The sequence below is a fragment of the Taudactylus pleione genome, unplaced genomic scaffold, assembly GCF_031769625.1.
Source record: "Taudactylus pleione unplaced genomic scaffold, aTauple2 ptg000154l, whole genome shotgun sequence".
NCBI lineage: Eukaryota > Metazoa > Chordata > Amphibia > Anura > Myobatrachidae > Taudactylus > Taudactylus pleione.
The window spans coordinates 37071003-37092955 of NW_028284556.1; the positions used below are offsets into that span (position 1 = coordinate 37071003).

The 21953-nt window shown below is 41.6% G+C and overlaps 1 protein-coding gene across 3 annotated transcripts in view; it reads right to left on the reverse strand.

The window, feature by feature from the left end:
* Positions 1–21501, reverse strand: part of LOC148522165 (proton-coupled folate transporter-like) — a 549361-nt gene extending 527860 nt beyond the window's left edge. For 2 of the 3 annotated variants that reach the window (XM_088474521.1, XM_088474518.1), the window contains exon 1: positions 21110–21376. The gene's annotated coding sequence lies outside the window, so the exon portion shown is untranslated. Of the gene's footprint in view, positions 1–21109; positions 21377–21475 lie in introns of those variants that run through there. The other variant, XM_088474522.1, reaches the window with a different exon arrangement.
* Between the last annotated feature and the right edge of the window lie 452 nt (positions 21502–21953).

Genomic DNA, 21953 nt, shown 5'->3' on the forward strand with positions numbered 1-21953 from the left:
AATTCAGCTAATATCATTGCAATTGGGAAATAATCATAGAAAGCAGCAATATGTTCTAGTTATAATAATTTAGGTTAAGTGTACATAAATAAGATTAGCTTGCTCCTAAGTGATTCATCTCCTGGGGAGGAGACCGTAACTCAATGTTATTGCACAAAAATGCATTTGACGTTTACGTCTCAAATATGGATTGTGAATTTATATCAATTTGATCATCACTCGGCTGCACTGGAGGACTTGCATTTTATTTTACAAACTGTGGTGCCTCCACTTAAGAATGGATCTGCTTTTTCACCAAGGGCAGGCCTGGGATAACCCCCAGTAAATATTCAATAAATGTTAGCAGATAAAATGTGTAATTATATACTGCTGGGTTAGTGTACCCTATTGACACATCTCAGCCATTCACAGTCATGCAATACATAGTCTTTGTGTCCATTAAGTGGCTGTGCTGTGTCCATCCACAAGTGCTGTGTCCAGTCCCCAGTCTAAGTCTGTCACACTGTGGTGCTGCACTGACTCCACAGGCCATACCCCACCCACTGCGTTCACGTATAAGCACTACCATGTGTATTGTCAGTTGCAAAAAAAAGTAAAAAATTAAAATTCAAAAAAGTTAAAAAATTATTATTTTAAGTTTGTACAACCTATGTGCGCTGTACTCCAGTGCATTATAAAATCGGTCTGACTCCACACCGAACTGCAAGCAAAAAAAATTCAAATAAAAAAAAAATGATATTGTTCTATTGTTTGTACACTATATCCCTGTGTGTTTATTATTCAGGTACACCTCTACTGTAATTCCAACTGATAGGGTCACCAACTAAAGAATGGTGGAGGATTATTTTCATGACACTGTACAAGTAGGCATGTCATATAAGTCCATTTAAGTACTGGAAGGAAGAAAAGGCAATTCGGAGGCCCTTGTAAAAACTGGCTTTGCATTACTTAAACAGCTCACCCTTCAGTGTGTACTCAGAAAGAGTTTTCAGCACAGCCAGGAGCCTTTTTCGCAATTGACGTAAGAGGCTACTTCCTCAAAATGTGGAAAAGATGATGTTCATAAAAATGAACTGGAAATTCCAAGAGGAATAACTTTACCGGCAATTACATCAAAGTACAGAGACTTCTGTAATGGTGGATTCCAGCAGGATTAATTAATTGTGTGTGAGGATGATGAATGCACTGATGAGGATGATAATGACAATGACATCTTGCCCATGTAGAGCTGTTAGCTTAACTGCCTTAATCAATATTGTGGGGACCCAAACAAATCAAGCACTTTAGCCATAAACGTGGCAGTTCATGTCGCTAAAGTGCTTGGTTTGTTAAACTGTGCATGTCCTTTTTATTATCCAACATAAGGGTGAGAGGGCCCAGGACAATTCCATCTTGCACCACAATTATTTTCTGCTGTGTGGAAATGTTTCATAGATGTGCTATAAACTGCCATGTGTTTGTGCCACTGCTCTGTCGCTTAGTAACTAGCCAGTGTGCTACAGTCTAAAGTAGACAAAAACAACAATATTGTGAGCTATGAAGTGATCAAAATTGACTGGAAAGGAGTGGAAGTTAAAGTTATTGAGGATAACTCTAGGAACAAAAAAGGCCTAAATGATATTATTTTAGCTTTTTTGTACATTTTAGGAAAAAATACAAAGCCAAAACCAGTCAAAATGGTTTGGCAACACCAAAACTGGAAAATGAATTAGAACCAAAACCAGCAAAAAAGGTCCAGCGCACATCTCTAATTAACAATGCAGAATATTGTAATATAGGTGAAAATGCAGCTCCTCCTGAAAGATCCCAGCCAGTAATGGATCTACATAAAAAACATACAATTTGTAAAGCTTATCTGAAATAAATTAAACTTATGGTGTAGCCCTCTCTAAGGATTCTGAATCACCATTACAGGACAGCCCAAAAATGAAAAAACTTCGCACAAAGCATATAAATAAGACAGAATGGTTCACCCAGGGCCTTATCGTAAATGACCAACAGACAACTGGGACCATGATGTAGATGTCTTCCTTGGCGAGAAAAACAGGATCATCCAATGTGTTTTGTTTGGAAAAAACTTCTTATGGGGAATTAAATTAAAGTTTCATATGCTAGACTCCATTGTTCTGTAGATGGTTATCAAAAAGGAGGTCTTGTTTGACCATGTAAAAACTCCCCAACTATAGAAAATGGGGTGTAAGGGTAGGCCAATCTCCTTTCTGTAATAGAATGAGATCCAATTTGTTAGTGTAACCAATCACTCCGTCCTACTCCCCCCATTTAAAAAGTATGACTCTCACAGCTCAGATCAGACTTTATCCCCTATACATAGTCCATAAGGGATTAAAACCGACTCTTTAAAATAGAATAGTTTATGTATTTTGCACTCACTAGATAGTAGCAGAGGAGTATGCTGTCAATAATAAAATTCATAAAGCCTGTATGACTAAAGTATCCTATAGAGTGTTTTTCTTCTTTCTTAAATAGATGAAGTAACAGGCAGTCTGATTGGAGCCAGTATAGTATCCTATTAATACATTTCCTAACAAACAATGTAGTTGTTAAATAGTATCCTGTATGTTTCTGCATCATTTTATGAATTGTTGCTATGTACTAATAGCCAGAAAACTAATTAGTGCTGCAAATTATATTCCCATTTATTATCCTTGGGGACTACCATCTGACCCCTATGCAGCAAACTCCATAAAGTGAAGATTTTTGTGGTTTAGTTCCATTAGTTCCAACATTTTCAGATGGCATAAACTGCTTTGAGCCTATGAAGGCATATTTGCAGGAGAAGTATCTTCCGATCCCTGATTCAGCAAGGATCACTATTCTGTTAATACGCGCGCATTGCAGTTGCTAATATTAGTAGTGAAATGTAAATGTTTGCAATCGCATTGTGATCACAGCATAACACAAGGACGCCCACTTTCCCTTACACACATCTGTACACTTGTGCAACATAATCGGTAATATCGAGTAACATCGGACCCATACACACTGTTAATTCAGGTCAGACCTCACTCAGGAATTGCCAACTTCAGCACACGCTATGAGGCCTCAGGCTGCGTATGGTATTGCAGTGGATAATTTATGCATGCCCCTGCAATGGTGTTGCAATGCACTGGTATGCCTGTGTGCGCCCGACCACCCCCCTATCACCACCCATAAATGGCACTTCCTGTCAATCACTGTGCTCTGGGTCTGCATAGTCTCTACAGATGCAGTTCCCATCTCAATTGCTAGTTCACAAACGTGCACTGTGAATCATATGCAAGCGCAATGCAAATTAATTTACCAATTGCGTGCGTCATTGCAACTGCAATTTTGCTGAATCAGGCCCTCGGTCCAGCAGCAGAAACTGTCACTGTGTGCATGATCAGTGTTAGATTCCCCCCGGAGGAGTCATTCACAAATGTGGTGCTATGTAATATTACTGACCTGCTCCCGGATTATGACAGAGGAAGGACCCCCTGGTCAATGGACTCCATTTAAACAAATTTACCTATTTACCCATCAATGGTTTCATACAATCTAGGTTAACCACCAATGATGCCATCAATGGCTAAGCCACTGATGGCCATTCCTAGTGTGCAGTGCTTCTGGCACTTTCACTGCTGTGGCTAGGGATTCTGTGTTGGGTATTACAGTACATACAATGTATTGCACTTATAAAGATTGCTCCATGAATACATCTATATATGATAATTATAACTACTAATAACAGTATAAGTACTTACTCTCTAATAAATAAACTCCCCAAAGGCAAACTATTCAAATCCCTTAATTTGGGTTGCATGTATTCTCTCGCAATATAATATTGGACTAATAACCAAATATGTCATTTTAATGCCAGCAATCCACTTTGTTCACAATTAATTCTGACAAAGATAAGACAACTTTTCAAATATGTTCTACTGTAGGTAAATTGCATGTTGATAACCACTGAAATTGCTAAAAGGCAGTACAAGTATGATGTTTGCTATATTACAGGAAGATATTAAAAGCAAAACAAACTGATGACAAATAACTATAAATGATTTAAAGACTTCCAACATTTGTGAGCTACATGCAAAACTAGCCAGTATATACCCTGCATGCAAAAATACATGTATTTGCACCCTTTGTATTAAAGGGTTGTACAGGTGCACAGTTACTTGCTCTCATTTTGCATTGCTCCCAACTCTGAATTAGGCACCCAAAGTGGATTAGCATATCTTTAAATGAGCAAACAAAACAGTGAATTATACTTACAGATAATTCCATTTCTTCGCGAAAACTTCATGGCAGCCATTACTCTGGGATTATGTCCCATTTCCCCAGTATACAGTAGATAGAATTTTTTTTGCCAAGGACCACCCACCTAGTGTATATAACCTTGCTTCTCCCTTTCGCCCTGTCTTTTTAGTGTGTCCCATATCGGGTCCTAGGAAAAAACACCATAAAGGAAAGTTACTATAGGCACCCATGAAGTTATCTCGAAGAAATGGAATTATTGGCAAGTAGAATTTGTATTTTTTTTTTCTTCACAACTTCATGGCAGCCATTACTTTGGGATATACCAAAGCAGAATATAGGGAGAGCAAAAAATTAGCCAACTAGTATATCCATGCTTAAATATTTAGTTTCTTCATAAAGAAAGACTTGTGCATCCGGGTCCCATTCCCCCTGAAGGACCTGGTTTCTGCTAAGGAAATCTGCTAGGATGTTTTCTTTCCCTGGCACATGCAGAGCCGATAAGGATTTTAGGTGTTGTTCTGAACACTCCATGATCTTTGATACCACCACCATTAGAGTACGATTTTTTGTGCCACCTTGGCGATTCAATTATGCCACCACTGCTACGTTGTCCGAGAATATTCTTAGATGCTTTTCTTCAGATTCTGGAAGCACCTGATTGCCTTCCAGACTGCTTTCATCTCTTGCTGGTTTGAAGAGGCCTTCCTTTTCTGAGGAGTCCAAAATCCCTGTAGTCCTTGTTGCAATAAATGTGCACCCCAGCCTGCTAAGGTTGTTTCTGTGGTTAACACCAGAAATTGAGGCTCTGATAGCAATGTTCCCTGGTCATTTAATTATGTGCTTATCCACCAGGATAGAGACTCCTTTGTTGCTTGTTCCAATTTTATTCAGCAACACAAAGACAGCCCCTCCCCTGCTGTGTTTCAGAATGCCCCATTGTAATTTCCTCATTATCCACCTTGCCCATGGGACTATACTAAAAGGTGCACACACATGTAACAGTTTTTTGAATGATTTAACTATAACAACATCGTTATTGTTCAATCGTTGAAAAAATCATTTAGTTTCTGAGTGATAACAATGAACGATTATCGTTCATGCGCGTTCCCTTTTGTCGTTTGTAGTTCATTCTGACTGACCAACTGAATGATTTTATTAAGGGAAGTTACAAAAATAGTTTGTAGTTCACAAAATTGTTCATTACACTTTAAAAAAATCTGACAGAAAATCGTTCATAAAATCATTGGTAACAAAATAGTTGCATGTGTAGGCAGCTTTATTGTTGAGGATATCATCCCAAGAAGTCAGAGCACCAGATGTAGAGAAATTTGTCACATCCCTTCACAAATACTGCTAATTCTCAAATTTCCTGCTTCTTTCTTCTGAAAGTGTAATAGTGTATTGACGAGTATATATTTGCATGCCCAAGAATTGGATGTTTTGTACTGGTTTTGTCTGACTCTTCTCCCAGTTGATTTTTCAGTCCTGAAACTGAAGGAATTCTATTGTTTCGTCCAAAGCTTGTTTCACCACTTCTTCCAATTTCCCTGAAAGTAGCAAGTCATCCAAATATAGCCAGATCGCTATTCCTCGTTTTCTCAGATGGGCTAGAAGAGTTACAAGGACCTTTGTAAACATTCTTGGAGACATGGAGACCGAACGGCAGACAGGTAAATTGGAAATGTTTTCTTTTGGCATAGAATCTCAGATACCTGCTGTATTTCTTGTAGAATGGAAAGTGAAAATACGCTTCCTTCAGATCTACAGTATGGAGACCAGAAAATCTCCATTTCTTATTCCTGTCAAAATAGTATTCAACGTTTCCATATGAAGCTTCTTTCCTTTCAAGAACTTGTTTCATCCGCTGAGATAAAGAATCATTCTGAACCTCCCTGAAGCCTTTCCTACCAGAAACTTAAGATTGCACAAATTTGTTTATTCTTGGAACCTGTGCAATTTCTATCTGGTATTCCTGTGATATTTATTAATTTATTACCAGTTATTTATATAGTGCACACATATTCCACAGCGCTTTTACAGAGATTTGTCTTGAACAAAATGTTTGCATCAGCCAGCAAATCTTAGAAGTCTGCCCCTTACCAACACCGATGTGAGGAGTTTGCAGTAGTCATAATTTCTGATTGCCTCTCCTATAGGATTGGTAAAAGGACTCTTGCCTCATTCCCGTGGAAGACCTTCCACTATATTTTTATACTGGCTGATAAATTTTAGCTTCTTTAAACTGTTGCTTAGGAGATGGCCCAGGATACTGGCTTCATTTATCTTGAGGTAGCTTTAAACTTACCATCTGTCAATCTCTGAATTATTGCTTCCAGCTTATTACCAAAAACAGAGAACCATCATATGGCAAAGAAATCAATCTGTTCTTTGAATGTGTATCCACTGCACAAGGTCTCAAACATAATGCTCTTCTTGCCATAACACCTGCAGTCATGGTTTTTGTTGAAAACTCCAGCACAACAAGAGACACTTCACAAAAATACTCTATAGCCTTCTGCATTATTCCTAGGCTCCTCTGCAAATATTGTCTTGGATTTTCTCCTCCAAATATGACTGCATAATGCAACCCCATAGCCTCAAGGCCCATGAAACTGAAGACACAGCAACACCAGATTTCAAAGACACAGACAAAGAAATATGCAACTTTTTAAAATAAGTTTCTATATTTTGGTCCATAGCATCTCTTAGTAAAGCACCATCTTCTAAAGGGATATGTCACAATCTGGAGCGTGGAAACACACTATTTACCTATGCAGTATCTATCCTGGTTGGCAGAGAGGAGATCCGGGCTCGCGCACTGCTTCCGGGTGGTAGCTCTGCATAGGCATGGTACTCCGCATCCCTGTACTCCAGGCAGGTTTCTGTCACCTGTCAGCATGCAGGCCACATGTCAGCCTTCGCTCTAGAGCCAGGTCATGGGTGTGGCAATTTTGGATTCTGTCACATGAATCCAGTCGTCCACTCAGAGCATGGTCTGCTGACTGCACCAACCTATCATCTGCATTCCAAACCTATAAATTATTTCCTCACTGAACTCCTCTGCCAGTATAACAATGCTTCCCCTGAAGTAACAGCTCCTGTGCTGTGCTCCCTTAATTGCTATACTGAATGATGCAGTCTGTCCTAATCGATTATCTTCAATCAACTCCATCGATTGTTGCAGTCCAGATTTGCTATTGAGAATTATTCTCATATCTTCAGCTGCAGTCTGGATTTACCATCAGGAATTATCTCTCCTAGATCGACCATTGGAGCTTGGTTACTATCATTGGGAATTATCTCACAATCAATATCAATTCCTATCTACATCAGTTCCTACATTGGTTCTTACCGATCATGGTTAATAAAGTTATCATCAATTCCTATCAAGCATTCACCTTGCTTCTCATCTACCATTGGTCACTATTCACTGCCGACATTGGTTCTTACCAATTGTCTATGCCTATCCAGTATATTCTTCTATGGACTTTTACTATTAATTTCAAGTAATCTACCCTTGTGGACTATTATCATTGTCTAGTGGTTTCTTCATCGGTTCCACCTGACATCAAAATCATCACACCTACCTCCTGTTCCTCTATGAGAAAGACCTGGGTCTAGCCACCTAGGTTTGTGCATTCCTCTTCAGTTACCCATGCCTGCTCCCAGTCAGATCTAACTGCAGATGTGACAGTTTGTACTGGCCGTATGGGACCAACCCGAGAATCCAGCACAAGCTTCTGGGTTACCACCTGACCTTGTTACTTGCCTGGAACACCAAGAAGTGGCACACAGAAGAGTGCTCCATTTCATTCAAGAACTATCTGACCAGCTGGATAACATCCAATCCTCTCTCAGAATATCAGGAGTGTCCACAGCATCTGTTCCTATTGTTCCGGCTCTTAGTGTTTCTACAGCTACAGTCTTCATATTCCAACTCCAGCTAAATTTTATGGAAATCCTAAGAACTGCTTAGGATTTCTAAATTAATGTGAAATACAGTTTGAACTTCAATCTCACAATTTTCCTACAGATCGAACCCGAGTGGCATATATCATCTCCCTGTTGTCTGGTTCCGCCTTAGAATGGGCATCACCTTAATGGGAAAGAACAGATCCTCTGCCCTCACCTTTTAAAGAGTTTGTCACCACTTTTTGTTGAATCTTCAATGAGCCTGAAAGAGTCAGCTGCATCCACTAATCTCTTACAACTATGTCAGGGCTCTAATACTGTGGGTCAATAACTTGTGCATTTCCACATTCTAGCATCAGAATTGTTTTGGAATATTCAAGCTCTCTACACAGCCTTCTGGAATGGCTTATCCAACACAATTAAAGATGTCCTAGTCACTCATAATATGCCTAATAATTTAGAGGACTTAATTTCCTTATGTACCAAAGTGGACTTATGTTTCAGAGAACAAGAGCTATAGTGGTGTCTCCCTTCACCTCACCTCCCAAGGAAGAATTTAAAGAAGAACCCATGCAAGTTAATCGCTCTCTATTGTCTCAAGAAGAATGCCATAGATGGCAAACAGAGAACCTTTACTTATATTGTGCTGCTCCATCACATCAAATTAATAACTGTCCCAAGCTTTCAGGAAACTCTGGCTCCTAACTCAGAAATTGGGTTAAGTTGGGAGTGATGCGATCATCTCCAAAAAATAAAGACTGTTTCATTCCAGTTTCTATTCAAGTAAAAAAGAACTTTAAGCAAGTCTCAGCTTTATTAGATTCTGATGCAGCTGTTACATCCAAATGGGTTCAGTGATGGGCACTGCCTACTGAGACCTTGTCCAGTCCTATTTATCTCACTGCTGTGGATGACAGCCATATTCCAGGAAGAACTATTACTCAGCAAACACTCCAACTGTGTGTCAAAATTGGTACTTTGCATTCTGAACTTTTACAATTCCTTGTGATACCCAGGGCTTCGCAATCCATTGTTCTGCGCATACCCTGGCTCCGTATACATAATTTGCAAATTTATTGGTGAACCTCACAAATTACTGCGTCGGGATCCTCTTGTTTTAACTCCTGTGTGTTCTGTTGCACCATCTCATCTGCATGTCCCATCTCCTCCTTATAAAGAATTTACTGATGTTTTCAGCAAAAAAAAGAGAGAATCTCTACTGTGAATGGGATTGTCCTATTGAACTTGTTCCTGGGAAATCTCCTCCTAGAGGACGTATCTATCCTCTATCTATACTAGAGAGTAAAGTCAAGTCCGACTGTAATGCAGAGAATACGGAAAAGGTGTTAATTCATCCCACCACCTCTCCAGCTGGTGCAGGATTCTTTTTTGTTAAGAAGAAGGACAAAAGTCTACATCCATGTATCTACTACAGAGGTTTAAATGAAATCATCATTAAAAAGCGTTACCCTCTTCCACTCATTACAGAACTCTTTGATCAGGTCAGTGGTGCCACCATCTTTTCAAATTTGGACTTACGTGGTGCTTACAATCTCATACGCATTCGGGAAGGAGATGAGTGGAAAACCACATTTAACACTTGTGATGGCCATTATGAGTGCCTCGTCATGCTCTTTGGCCTTAGTAACACTCCTGCAGTATTCCAGCATTATGTGAATGAGATCTTCTGTGATCTACTATAGAAACATGTTGTTGTGTACCTTGATGATATTCTCATATTTGCCAATAATCTGGAAGAACATAGTCTTCAACTAAAGAAAGTGTTGTCACATCTTTGCACTCATCATCTCTATTGCAAGTTGCAAGTTGGAGAAATATGTTTTTGAAGTCAAGTCTATTCCATTTCAGGGATACATAATTTCATTCACTATTCTTATAGTAGAGATATTACAAGAGTGGAATGTGTGGCTAATAAAATGTATACATTTTTGCCTCAAATCAAAATGTTGAATTTAAAATAGATTTCGAAGAAATTAAAAATAAAATTAGTTAAACTTCTTTGTCAGCAACCATAAAACTCAAGTTCAAAGGTGCAGAGTCAAGAATAATTTTTAAATGATATCAAGTGCACACAGTCTGGGTTAAGGTTAGAATCCCAATTACAGAATAGAGAACATGAAGATGCCTAAAACTGTGTTGATTCAAGTCTCGATTCATTTGCTGCACAGTAAAATATGGGAATGCAAAATATATTTCATATTTGCAAAACAGAAAGCGCCTTTTATGAGAACCTTTTAGTTATTATCAATGTAAACAGTAATTCATGTTAGATACCATCTGGTTCCTTCTGCCTTTGTTTCTAATTGAACTTAACATATTTGGTATTATGTTTAATGCATTCTGCTTTAGAACATGAACTTTTGTAAATGTAAAATGCATTGAAAAATTCAGCCCCCACATAATTTTTATATTTTGTTATCACAGATTCTGAATTTTAAATAAAAATTAAGTACTGTAGGTTTCTTTGGCACTGACTAAATATTGAGTACCTCAAGAGATCAAAATAAATATTCTAACATTTTCCTACTAAAAATGAAATAGTCACATTTAAGGTAGTATATATATACCAGCTATAATTTCAAGTTAAATGTTGTACATGTGCAATACAGATTTGTCCTCATATACAGTCTGTCTCATCAGGTCGGGTGACTCAGCTGCACTAAGCATCTTTCTCACTGAAAATGTGCATCTTATCCGCATAAATAAAACAACTGGAATTGACAACGCTACCATGCTAGCAAAGAAGCCAATCCTGGGTCGTTCTTTCAATCCCAGGATTCAGGATTGAAAAACATTTAATTCTGGGATTCCCTTGATACTCGGAATTGAGTTGGTCAATATTATTTTTCTGTACTTTGTATTCATGGCCCACAAGAAAATTATAAAACTTTCATGCCCGATGGTACCCCTCACCCACAGGTACAAGTAACTTCATACCCCCACCCCCAAAACTAAAAAAAAATTAAAAATTCACTGACTCCCTCCTCCTGCCTCTTCTAGACCTGCTCTCTCCAATGCTTTTGGCATTTGGCAGAGTAGCAGAACCCAGCTGGGCACAGTTCTATACTGGGTGTGGGGCTGGGCAGTGGTGGAACTGGCAGTCAGTAGCTGCTGCAGAACTCAGAGGCTGCACTCCATCCTTCTCCTGAGTCCTGTCCCTCAATCAGTCCTCACGCCATATAGCCCGGTCCTGACTCCCAGCCAGGAGTGGACTGATGAGCCCTTGTATCCCTCTCCTCTTAGCACTGCTGTGCTGCTGCCATCCTCCTCTGCATAAGCAGGCAGGCCGGTGGGCACGCTGAAGGGGCTGGCTGGAATCAGGCTGTGCAGCATGACCTGTGATATCACATCACACTGTGCACCACATACAGGGCAGCATCTGAGAGGAAGAACACTAAAACAGGTTGGGCAATTGACACTAGAGGTGGGGTCATTGGAATCTATTACCACTAGGGGGGGTGTGAGGTGATACTGCTAGGGGTCTTTTGCCACTGGGGGGACAATATCAACTGGGGATGGGAGGTGATTTTACAATGGGTCCTAAGGACATATGAGGGGGCGGTGCAAAACTCCCAGCGTGCATGGCAGGGACTATCTGGACTCGCTGGAAACGAATACTACACTTACACTTCATTCCTATACACTTGCCTCACTCAACTTAGGGACAAGAAAACCCATGCTAAAGGGAAGGAGGAGTCATACTACTTGACTCCCAATGGTGTTTCTTTTTCCTGTCCATAATCAGCAGACTAAGGCATTGGTTCCCAAACACAGTCCTCAAGGCACCCTAACAGTCCAAGTTTTAAGGATATCCATGGCACTAATACTAATTGATTAACCTGTGCTAAATTATGGCTATCCTTAAACCATTACAGTGCCCTGAGGACTGAATTTGGGAACCTCTGGACTAAGCTGTAAACCCATTTGTGTATGGCTACAACAGGGTTTGAAACCAAAAAAAATATTTTCAATATGATGCATTTAAACACATCTTAATGGTGCATACACACGATCAGATTTTTTGTTCAGATATGGACGATAACGATTTAAAAATCGTTCAGTCGTTCATATCTGATGGAAAATCGTTCATATCTGACATGCCTGAACGATGGACGATCAACGATGCGCGTTCCCGTTTGTCAGATAACGATATCTGACATCTGATGGGTTTGCAGTCAGACTTGGACGATTCCATTCATTTTAATGCAGTCAAAAATCGTTCAATCGTCCAAATCGTTCAAATTGTTTAATCGTTCAGTCGTTCATCTGACAAATCTGACAAGTCTGACAAATCTGACCGTGTGTACGCTCCATTAGAGACAATTTTGTCCTACATTCTAAACTTCTGATCAGGGGTCTGTGTGGGCAACACAGACTGTGTAATGGTTAGCATTACTGCCACACAGCACTAAGGTCGTGGGTTTGATTCCTACTACAGCCCTAACTGTGTGGATTTTGTATATTCTCCCGGTGCTTGCATGGGTTTCCTCCGGGTACTCCAGTTTCCTCCCACACTCCAAAAATATTTTGTCACTGGGAGGTTAATTTGCTCACAACAAAAATGAACCCTAGTGTATAAGTACAGTACGTGCGTGTACATGATGTAGATTCTAAGCTCCAATGGGGCAGGGACTGGTGTGAAAGCAGAATATGTGTGCGCTATATAAATAACTGGTAATTAATAAAGAAAATTATTTTATACATGTTGGTCATTTGTAAAAAAGGCTTTACTGATCTTTAGCCATATATTTCAATGGAACACTTGTTTTCAAACCAAATTTAGTTCTAAGGAAATGTAACAGTCTATGCATCATTGTAAATAACATTTCTAAGGATAAAATTACTAATTTAAGAGCTGTAAAAATAAAAGAGAACATAAGTGTTTCACCTTCTATTTAAAATATCCTTTAAGCAATCATTGATATTATCTGGTAACTTTGCAACATTAATTACTGTATAACCATTGGCGTTTCTAGAGAGGAGGGGGCCCGAGTGCATTCTCCGACATGGGCCCCCTCCTCTCTGCCCCGCAGCGCACTGAGCTGTGCACGGCCAGCACCAGAGTTATAGACTCTGGGCACTAGAGTGTGCCCAGAATCCATAATGTATGCACAGGTCACTGGGCCAGCGGTTCAAATCCTGACAGCAGCATCCTGGCAGCAGTGAAAATCCAAATCATCCCAAGGTAAGTATTTCCTAACCTATTCTACCCCCTAACTCTCCCTTAGGGGTGCCTAACCTCCCCCCCAAGTGCCTAAACCTATCCCCCCTTTCCCCATTGCCTAAACCTAAGTCCCCCAGGGGGTGCCTAACCCTAACCCTCCCTTCCCCTAGCCTAAGTCTAAACTCCTGGGGGGTGCCTAACCCTAAGTCCCCCATGGGAACCCTAAACCTATCCCTCCCTGTATGCACCCGGCTTACCTTCAATCGGAAAGCCGAGTGTTGGGCTCCGGGCAAAGGTAAAATGACAGGCATCAGGATATCGACGCCTGTCATTTAATCCCTTACCGGGATTAGACAGTTGGGAAGCCGACGGTCGGGATTCCATCCGTCGGCTTCCCAACTGGTTCTTGTAGAAATATGTTTCTGGCCAACAGTCATGCAGCTTTCTACTTACACTTTCACCAGTAATGTTGTTGTTCTAAATCTTTTTATATATTTTATATGAGCACACTTTTATTATTATTATCATCATCATCATCCTTTATTTATATGGCGCCACAAGGGTTCCGCAATGCCTAACAAAGTGCATAAACAGTTGAACAGAACAAGAATACTATGTTATACAGTACAAGACATTGCAGGACAAGTACATGGTATATAAACATTGCTGCAACAGTAGCAGAATGGCAAAAGTTAAGGGTTAGCTGCTGTTGTAAGGAGTATAGAGTAGAGTAAATATACTGTATACAGTATGTAAAGGAAGAAAAAGCACATGAGGGAAGAGGGCCCTGCTTGTGAGAGCTTACATTCTAAAGGGGAAGGGCAGACAGATGGGGGTGACACAGATGGGGTAGACAATGAGCATGATACTGTTAAGATGACAGATGGTTGGATTCCTACTATACAGTATGTGAGGAAGTCATTACTGACATTCTACTTTACTTGAGAGTTTTTGAAGGTGTTTTGTTACTGTGGAAAGCCCTGGTTGTCATTTCAGTTTACATGAAATTGAATGGGTATCTGGAGCCACTTCATCAAGGGCTATTTAAAGAGTTTGGTTAAGGTGTAAAACAGCAGTTTTAGGAGAAGTGAATGTAGAAATTGGTGACAGTAGTTGTTCTTGAGAAGTGGACAATTAAATAATGATGATTTGTGACAGAGTGTGGATTCCATAAGGCACATTTAGTGCTTTGGAGGGTGATGGGAGACACATGATGTGTATGACGTTTGTAGGATTTTCCATAGTAAATCAGCTGTATGTGTGTGGGGCCTGGATTTGGTGATCTGTCACCAGCTAATAAAAGCAGAAGGAGGGAGAAGTAAATATAGTTTTAGGCGGTGTGTAAAAGTTTTTTATTGTGACACAATGAGGTTGTAATGCTCAATGTATGATGAAAAGAATAAAGCTCATGAGTTTTTATAGGAGGGGAGTGAATCAGTAGGGCTGCAATGAGCATAGACAGGCAAGATGCAGGGAGAGTTAAGGAGGTTATATCCTTAAATAAAATACAATGGACTGTTTATATGAAACAAAACTTGTAGTACATGGTGAGTTTTAGGAAAGTTTTTTTTGGACAGAATGTAAAGAGATCATAGAATTTTTAATCTGAAATTATCTTAGCTGTTGGTCTTGGTCAATGTTTGCTCAAATGTTTGATTAACTGTTATGTTAGCACACTTTGTGATTTAACACTTTGTGTATTTAACATCAGCTGCCAAATATCCACAGCTGTCCCTAGACTGAATCTATAGGAATGGTATCCTTGATTAAGACAGGCTACATCTGAGTCAATTGGTCTGCTGATAAAAGGATATAACTTGCTCAGAGTTGAAGCAAAAACTAAGGCCCTGATTCAGAGCCGGACGCAAGTGGCTGCTCGTTCGCTCCGAGCGATGTTTGCCCAACTGCGCATGCGTACGGATCGTTATACGCATGCGCGAACCAGTCAGTGCGGCCGAAATTCATGTGCTCGCAAAATAGCGAATGCCTGATAATTTGAGTGACAGAAAGAGGCGTATGTGGGTGGTAACAGGGGAAGGTGCTTGAAAACGGGGAGTGGAGATCCGATCGCAGGCGTGCTTAAAGGTCAAAACGGGTGGTTTATGGGTGTGCATAATTAAAACAGCTGCGTCATTGACCACGTCACTGGATTATTTTATAGCCAGAACTGCTCGCAAAATTGTGGTAGCAAAAACCAACCACAAGAATAGCGAGCAGTTCATACCCTGGTCGATGTACTCGATTAATCTAATAAATAGCGGACATGACGTAGGATGCGAGCGGCCAGGGGGTGTAGTTTCCCAAAAAACGACCGCAAGTTTTGTACGCTCGTTCAGACCTAGAGGCGTGAACAGACCGCAAACAGCGAACGGTTCATTTGAATAGCCACCCCTATTTTCTTGACGAGCGAGCGCAAATAGCGTCCGGCTTTGCATCAGGCCCTAAGTCAGTTATCTTCCATAAACTATGCTTCACTGAAAAATATAGCTTATACAGGGTAATAACAAATATATGCAAACTATGAAATCACATACTGTACATTTAAACCCACACATGATTGCATGAAGTTCTATTCAGAGTGTAGATGCAGTAAGCAGGATGAGAGATGAAGGGGTCTATTTACTAAGCAGTGTTAGGAGACAGAGTGAAAAGTGATAAGGTGCCAGCCAATCAGCTCCTAACTGCCATCTCACAGGCTGTGTTTGAAAAATGACAGTTGGGAGCTGATTGGCTGGCACCTTATCACTTTTCACTCTGTCTCCTAACACTGCTTAGTAAATAGACCCTATAATCACATACGTTTTGATATCAGACTATGAACTGTGGGTGTACTGTATCTTGATACATTTGTGGGGAAGGAAATACTTTATAGCATTTGCTTTGTGTTGGATATGGTTTTGTATATGAACAAGTTATTTATTTAGTTGTCATTTGATATGGCTGTCTAAACAAATAGATTTTTTTACCTTGCAGTTAAGATACGTATATATGGGGAACTCATATTATCCTTCATTAAGGAGATATTTTGTCTCTGTAGATATCCACATATTATACACATTTTAGGGACCACTATGATTCCAAATTTTGTCTGGGACATAGTTCAATGTTTTCTGTATGAGCAGGATAACTATGCAATTTATATGATTGTTTCATAAGTGGATTCAACAAAATAACTGTAGAATGATTTGTACAGAAATCAACATCATTGGAATTATGGGGCATATTTTATAACAAGTGATATTTCTGTTATCATTCATTACTAATCTTAAATGGTGCTCCAACTAATCAGCTCATGTCATTTTTCAAAAACATGACAGGAGCTTATTGGTTGGAACACCATTAAAGATTAGTAACAAACGATGACAAGAATATCACACGTTATTACATATATCCCTATATACAGATGTGTCCTTACAAATCTTTGCTGCGGTCACACCAAAATAACGCTCTCAGCATGCCAGGTCGCGTGAGACTCTGCTAGTGCTGGGCATCCTTTTTTGAAGAAAATGTGTCTATTTCGAAATGCTATGTGACTAGGATGCACCAGCAAACTGCTGATTAACTTGAATATCTGTGTGCGGCTGAGTCTCCAAGTCAGTATACAAAGTACTACAATGTACCAGCCGCAACTTTTTTCATTCCAGGTACCATTATGCCTCATATACAGACTCAGGTGCACACAGGTATACAAATGTCACATATCAAATGAATCAGCACAGTCTGCTGATGCATACATTTTCTGCAAAAAAAAAAAAAAGACACTAAAAAGCCTGGTGCTAGCAGAGTCTCACCTGTGTAGCATATTGAGAGGCTAGATGTATGAGGACACATCTGCATTGCCTTTTTAACATAATTTCATTGCCAGGTGTGTGCTGATTTCCGGTTTGTGCAGTCAGGTTTGTGCTGATCGACGTTTATGTTTATATAGGTTTCTTTAGTATATATTTCACTCTGAACAATGTTTTTAATTTTAAAGCTACCCAAAACCATTTTGCAACTACATTTGCTTTTGGGTGACATATGTATGCTATAAAGTACAGGGAAGAGCTGGCACATCCTAATTTTATAATGTGACTTCTAACATTCTTAAGGCTCACATACATGGTGCTATATGCCTTGTGATGCGGCGGCCGATCCGTTGGCAACATAGGTGAAACTGGGGGGTAGTACAGGGGTGCACTGGCCACCCACTAGCCCAGTTAGCTTAAAAAAAAAAGGCCACCGGGGGAGCTGCTGCACATGCCCAGCAGCAGCTCTTCCCACAAGCAGCAAAACAATGGAGCAGCAGGTAAGTGCTTGCGGAAACTGCAGGGAGGTGGGTGGGGGGATTGCAGCTGTGCACAGTGCTGAGGGGGGATTGCAGCTGTGCACAGTGCTGAGGGGGGGTTTGGAGCTGTGCACAGTGCTGAGGGGGGAATTGGAGCTGTGCACAGTGCTGAGGGGGGAATTGGAGCTGTGCACAGTGCTGAGGGGGGAATTGGAGCTGTGTACAGTGCTGAGGGTGGGCTTGGAGCTGTGTACAGTGCTGAGGGTGGGCTTGGAGCTGTGTACAGTGCTGAGGGGGGCTTGGAGCTGTGTATAGTGCTGAGTGGGGGCTTGGAGCTGACTGCACAGGGGACTGGGGAGCAAGGTTGGAGCTAACTGCCAAGGGGTGGGGGTGTTTGGGGCTCTCTGCAAAGGGCTGAGGGGGGATTGGAGCTTTCTGCACAGAGGGCTGGGGGGTATGGTTGGAGCTGACTGCACAGGGCTGTTTGGAATTGGAGCTGACTGCATAGTGGGCTGGGGGGACGGTTGGAGCTGACTGCACAGGGCTGGGTTGGGTTGAAGTTAACACAGGGCTGGGGTGACATTGGTTGGGGAATGGCACTGATGCACACTGGGGCTGGGGGAATGGGGCAGAGAGACGCACACCGGGGCTTTAGAGATGCACACCATGGCTGGGGAAATGGGGCTTAGAGACACACTAGGGCAGAGAGACATACACTGGGGCTGAGAGATGCACACTGGGGTCGGGGAAATGGGGCTTATTGACACACTGGGGCAGAGAGACACACACTGGGGTTGGGGCAATGGGGCTGAGAGATGCACACTGGGGTTGGGGGAATGGAGCTGAGAGACTCACTGGGTCAGAGAGATGCACACAAGGGCTGAGAGATGCACACTGGGGCAGGGAGAATGGGGCTTAGATACACACTGGGGCAGAGAGACACACACTGGGGCTGGGGGACTGGGGGTGAGAGACGCATACTGGGGCCGGAGAAATGGGGCTTAGAGACACACTGGGATGCACACTGGGGTCCGGGCAATGGGGCTAAGAGATGCACACTGGGGCTGGGGGAATGGGGCTGAGAGACACACTGGGGCAGAGTGATGCACAATGGAGCTGAGAGGTGCACACTGGGGTCGGGGGAATTGGGCATAGAGATGCACACTGGGGCAGGGGGAATGGGGCAGGGGGGATGGGGCTGAGAGATGCACACTGGGGCAGAATGATGCACACTGGGGCAGAATGATGCACACTGGGGCAGAATGATGCACACTGGGGCTGAGAGGTGCACACTGGGGCTGAGAGGTGCACACTGGGGTCAGGGGAATGGGACAGATAGATGCACTGGGGCTGGTGGAATAAGGCTGAGAGCCACAGGTGGGCCTGAGGATGGAGAGACACAGGGTGTCCTAGGGATGGAGAGGCCCAGGCGGTCCTGGGGATGGAGAGAGACAAGGGGTCTGGATATAGAGAGACATGGAGTCCTGGAGATAAGGAGACACAGAGAGCCTGGAGAATCACAGAGGGGCCTGGGGATGGAGACATTGGGGGGTCTGGAGTTACACAGGGGAGCGCGGAGAGACACAGAAGTTTGATCAGGGACATTCAAATTTTTCCTGCACAAAAGCTTCTGTTACTATAGTATATATTATTGGGTTATGTTGATGACATGGGTTATATTTCTATGTAAACAGACTTCTTCCAGACAATGTCATCTCCTACATGAATAGTGAATACCGGCTGAAGACGCTGCCCAGTGAGACTCAAATTCCTCAGGGGTTCCCCGTTGCAGAGAAACCACCATATAGGTAAGAAAAGACTTTCAAACTGACTGGAGTCCCAAAAACCCGCCTAGGGGTGACATCAAGGTGACATGAGCCGGATGCTGCACTGTAGCATTAAATGCAGCACTCGGCTCCTGACAGTGTGAGGGTTTCGGGCTGCAAGGCCATTCCTCTTTCTCAAGTGACCATGCCCCCTGTTTTACAAGGCCACACCCCCTTTTTTGGTGGTGCATGTCTACGCCGCGCACACAACATGCCTTCCTGCACCGGGTGACACTATAAGGATGGACGACACTGATGTTTTTTTTTCCCCAATATCTTACATAGTGCTAAAACTGGGACCACCCATTACCAGATCTCTATTTTCGCCTATGGTTGGCCCACATATCGGAAGTTCCCCACACACGGAGCGATTGGGTGGCCGACTGCCCGATATGCCGGCACCCTCTCCCCCAAGCGTATAGTGCTGCATGGGATTGTACATCGCTCCCCCAAATCAACTGAATCTACAGAAAGATCTGGAGGAGAGATGTACGATCCCATGGGAGCACGCACTGGCCGATATCATACCCACACACAGAACGATATAGCAGCGATGTCATTCCAATCCGTCGGATCGGCTGCTATATCGCACCATGTATGGGGGCCTTTAGGCACGTTATGTGAACAGATCTAGTATACACCTCTTTGATGCCCCACCCCCACATGAACCGACTCATTTCCACTACATCTTGTGTGGATCTGAGGCACAGATCCCTTTTGGGATGCAAAACTGACACCGCACGCTAAGCTAATTACTAAAAGCGAGGAGAAGCTGCCAGCTTGTGTCAGTGAGTGATACATAGAGAGGGGGTACCATGATAAAAACAAAGACCCTGAATGAGTGGGATTAGGTTTTAGACACCACCTAAATCCTAATACCTAAAGCATCTGCCCATAGTGGAAGCAGTGGTCTTGTATGTTAACAACTTAACATGTATGGGTTTTTTTTATGTCTATTAATGTAATTATAGTAACATTATACTGTACACACAATTGTTGCATAAAAATCTGTAGTAGCAAGGTACTGGTTTTCAAAGCATTATTACTGTACATAAGTTTACAAAACTTATTTGTAAGTTATATTCTTAAAATGTTGTTTGATCTTTATGTGAATACTATTTTAGCAAGATGGTAGCAATGTACTCATTCATTTAAAAGTTTTTCCAAAATAAGAATCTACGTTGTAAGACTAGGAAAATACTTTATTGACTTCAGGAATATAACCGATTCAATTGCATCAACGACATATGTCAAAATGGGCAACTTCTCCTTGACACACTTATAAAATGATGCAAAAGTTCATGTCCAACAATACTACATACTCTAATAAACTAAACAGTTATTTTTCAGTTTATGCACATCTTGCATGTGTGCTTCTTATTGCTAGCCGGAAAACATCTCATCTGTTTTCTGTTATTTTTACAGACCAATGGGTATATTTACTAAGCAGTGGATTTTCAGAACCCTGGATTTTTGCAGATTTTGCCTGACAAATTTAAAAGGGCAACCTTTAATGTAAAACAAGTCAGATTTTGCACTTACTATTATTGCACTTTAAAATATGGCAGGCAAAATCCACAAAAATAGTAGGTTTTTAAAATCAACTGCTTAATAAATGTACCCCATAGTAATTAATTATAACAATTTGTCCAATATTCAAATAAATAGTATGCTTACCTTGTGATGTTCTCACTTTTGGTTAAAAAAGACCAAGCTAAGTATAGGGCGTGCCTGGCTTATATAAACTTAATTTAATTAATGCAACCTGCTACACAACTGTAGTTTGATTTTTTTTTCTTGTTCTATAAACCATGATAAAACTGTAAGTTACTTCTTTAAGCATGTTGACCTACAGTATGTTATGCTTTTGAAATTTGAGATCCATGGTCTTTAAGAGAATATGACCATGAGAAATGCTGGACTAGGTATACAAAAAAAAAATCAATGGAAGTTCAGAGCAGGGTTTCAGTCATGAAGTATCACTGGTCATGTCTTGTGGATTTCTTTAATCATGCACAGGTGCTGGGTTAGTAATTATCTCACCTACTTCCACAGACAGAAATCCTCAGAATATCACCTGTTGGGAAAACTTGAACGTTGGAGTTGTGAACCACTTTTAAGAATAGTGGGGGGGATGATTTATAGCTGCACTTAACATGCCGCTATATCGCTTCATCCTCCGCCTCTTTACTGAGATGTATTAACATCTCATCTGCCGGAGAGGGGGAGCATTAACCCCCCCCTTCCAGCGATCCCTGAGGACATAGCGCATCGGCTGGCTCCACTGAGCATGTGCGGGATCTTGCAAGTATCGCGAGATCCTGCGTGCAGCCCTGGAGCTGGCAGCCGCCGCAGCAGGGATATTGCTGTCCCTGCTGTGGGGATAGGGCATCGCCAGGCTATAGCTGTCGATAGCAGACTGGTCTGGTGATGTGACCGTTCATACATGCCCTGCTATCTTGTAGATAGCAGTGCCGATAATGACAGGGGTGCATAGCGCCCCTATCATTTACCATGCAGC